The 3,027-nt window shown below is 38.1% G+C and overlaps 1 pseudogene; it reads right to left on the bottom strand.

Annotated features, from left to right (window-relative positions):
- Nucleotides 1–757: 757 nt before the first annotated feature.
- Nucleotides 758–906, bottom strand: LOC116229424 (U1 spliceosomal RNA; annotated as a pseudogene).
- Nucleotides 907–3,027: the final 2,121 nt, after the last annotated feature.

The raw sequence follows: 3,027 nt of genomic DNA, 5'->3' as shown, positions 1-3,027 counted from the left end.
ACTTAAACTAGGTCACCTTATTGCCACTGTGGAAATCTTAATCACAGAAATATCGTAGAACCATAGAAAGGCCTGAGTGATTCTGCGACCTTGAAGATCATCTACTTTCAATCCCTCTGCTGTGTGCAGGGTTGCCAACCACTAGACCAGGCTGCTCAGAGCCACATCCAGCGTGGCTTTGAATGCCTCCAGGGATGGGATGTACACAACCTTCTTAGGCAACCTGTTCCAGTGTGTCACCACCCTCTGTGTGAAAAACTTTCTCCTAATATCTAACCTAAATCTTCCCTGTCTTAGTTTAAAATCATTTGCCCTTGTTCTATCACTATTAACCCATGCAAACAGGCATTGCCCCTCCTGTTTATATGCTACCTTCAAGTACTGGAAGGCCACAATAAGGTCTCCTTGACTTCTCCAAGCTAAACAAGCCCAGCTCCCTTTCTTCATAAGAGAGGTGCTCCAGCCCTCTGATCATGTTAGTGGCCCTCCTCTGTACACGTTCCAAGAGTATTGCATCTTTCCTGTGCTGGGGGCCCCAGGTCTGGACCCAGTACTCCAGATAGGGCCTCACAAGAGCTGAGTAGAGGTCTTTGATCACCTTCCTCTCCCTGCTAGCCACCCCTTTTTTAATGCGGTCCAGGATATAGTTGACCTTCTGGGCTGCAAGCACACATTGGTGGCCTGTGTCCAGCTTCTCACCTACCAGGACCCCCAAGTCCTTCTCTACAGGGCTGATCTCAAGGAGTTCTTCCCCCAGTCTATATAAATACACTACCATAAATTGTGCAGTTGAGTTTCCCCCATCTGGGGAAATCACAGGGGTCACCACATCTGGAGTGCAGGGATGAGCCTCACCCTGCGAAAACCACCTGCCTGATCATGGTGTCTCCTCTGCCAGGTAAATATCTTAATTTATCACAGTGGTGATATCACAATGGGTTAAATGTTCTCGTAACTATAGTAGTTGTATGAGAAGTCATTTCTGTATCGATGTATTTCTTACAATGGGAAATAGCATGCACTTAGACATTTGAAATGAACATGACAGGAAATGAGGAAACAACATCAAGTCAACTAAATTCTTCTTACTTCTCTGAAATGATAACTAGCACATATACAAAAACAAGAATGGAAAGTTAGCATTTTCTGAAATCTTCCTTGGGGATTATGTGCTATCTCATGCAAATGATATATATAAGCATGACAGAGCACAGTGACATCAGCTGGGAGCAAGCTATGAAAAGAAAACATTTCTTTGATATAATAAATCATTTTGCTCTTGTTGCTGTTTTCTCTATGAGAATTTAGAGTCTCAAACAAAGTATAGTGTAAATACGAAGTCATAACTTGAAAAAGTGATTGAACACCTAGTGGAAAGGCAGGCCAACTCAGGGGAGCTCAGGTGCATGCAAAGCACCTGAGTGACTGGAAGGAGTGGAGCCAGAATCCACCGCTTCCCAGACCTCATTTTTGGGTTTGCGATGGAGGTAAGAGTATCTTGTTGGAGATTCTTGTGTTTCTGAGGCCTTCCGCAGGTAAGCAGATTCTTTCCTTTGTTTTATTGCCTGTGGCTGCTGCATTTGAGCATGTCCTCAGTTGCTGCAGCCATGGACTTTGCTACTCTGCTGTGCATTGCTGTGCTTTCCATTGTGTTACAGCACAGAGCAATGATGTTTTCACTAGAAATTATCTGTGCATCACTTAGAGTTGGCAAATATATTTCTAGTGCTTCAAGCAAATTTATTTCCACATTACATAACATTCTTTAGTAATTGTGAAATCACTTCCTGAAGGAAGTTAGGATTATCTTCATTCAAAGATAAGGCTAATCTGTGTATTCAGATTATGTAATATATTTCCGCTTGTATGGTAAGGTAGTAGCAGACTGAAAAGGAAAGCCTGAGCTTCCTCGTGACTATTTTATGGTGAATATAGATACTGTATCTGAAGTTATAAAAATCTCTGTTCTGTAAAACATGGGGTCTACTTTTGCATCTTAGAAATAGAATTAACTTCAAATAGACATCAAAATAACTACATATGTGAATTTGTTAACTTTCAAACTCATTTCCTTCCATTTTAATTTATTTCACGAAACCTTATAAAATTATCCCTTTACACAATCAAGTTCAGATGTTCTGTGTCCTTTGTCAGCTTCTAGTGCACCCCTATCCTACTCCCTGGGGAGGGAAGTGTGAGAAGCAGAAAAGGAACTGATGTTGTGTGAACACTGCTTGGAAATAGGTGTGTTATTAACACTGTTGTCATTGCAAATCCAAAGCAGAGCATTGTTTGAGCTACTGTGAAGAAAACTAACTCAATCCCAGCCAAAACCAGAATAGGAATCAGTTAGATTGTACAAAATAAGATATTTTTTTTTTTTTTTAGGGGGGTGGGGGGAGGGAAGGAAGGGGGAGGGGATATTCCTCCCAGGAAAAAAATCCTTGGAGTCATTTAAAAAATAAATAAATTGGTATCTCTGCTAAAAATTGGACTATTCCAGTTGAATAGTTTTCTTTATCTTAATTGAGAATAAATACAAATGTTACAATAGTACCTTGTTTTCTGCTTCTTGCATAATAAATATAATAATAAAACAGTATCACTTAATCACTGTATACATATAAACATACATGTATACATACTTGCTCACTCTGGGTTTTCATACATTTTGAAACATAGAAGGCATTGAGATCTACCAGTATGTTTATGACTATTTTAAACAACTATGAATTATTTTAAAATATATCAACATGTTTAGTTATCATTGTGAATGAATTGAAAAGTGAAAAGTGTATGCTTCACTGAGATTTGGACTAGGCTTTCTTTATTCATCTAATTTAATTAATAATGGAGTATCTATTTTTTTTTATTCTGTTTTTATTTTTAAAGATGAGTAAAAGACCTACATTTTTATTATTTATTTATTTATTTATTTATTTATTTATTTATTTTTTAATTAGTATTCTACTTTGTATTTCCATTAGAGTGTTTGGTATAAACAAATATTTTTCAGTTCCCTTTTTT

The sequence above is a fragment of the Phasianus colchicus genome, chromosome 5 (assembly GCF_987193195.1).
Source record: "Phasianus colchicus chromosome 5, bPhaCol1.hap1.1, whole genome shotgun sequence".
Classification (NCBI taxonomy): Eukaryota; Metazoa; Chordata; class Aves; order Galliformes; family Phasianidae; genus Phasianus; species Phasianus colchicus.
This window is presented reverse-complemented; position numbering and strand designations above follow the sequence as displayed.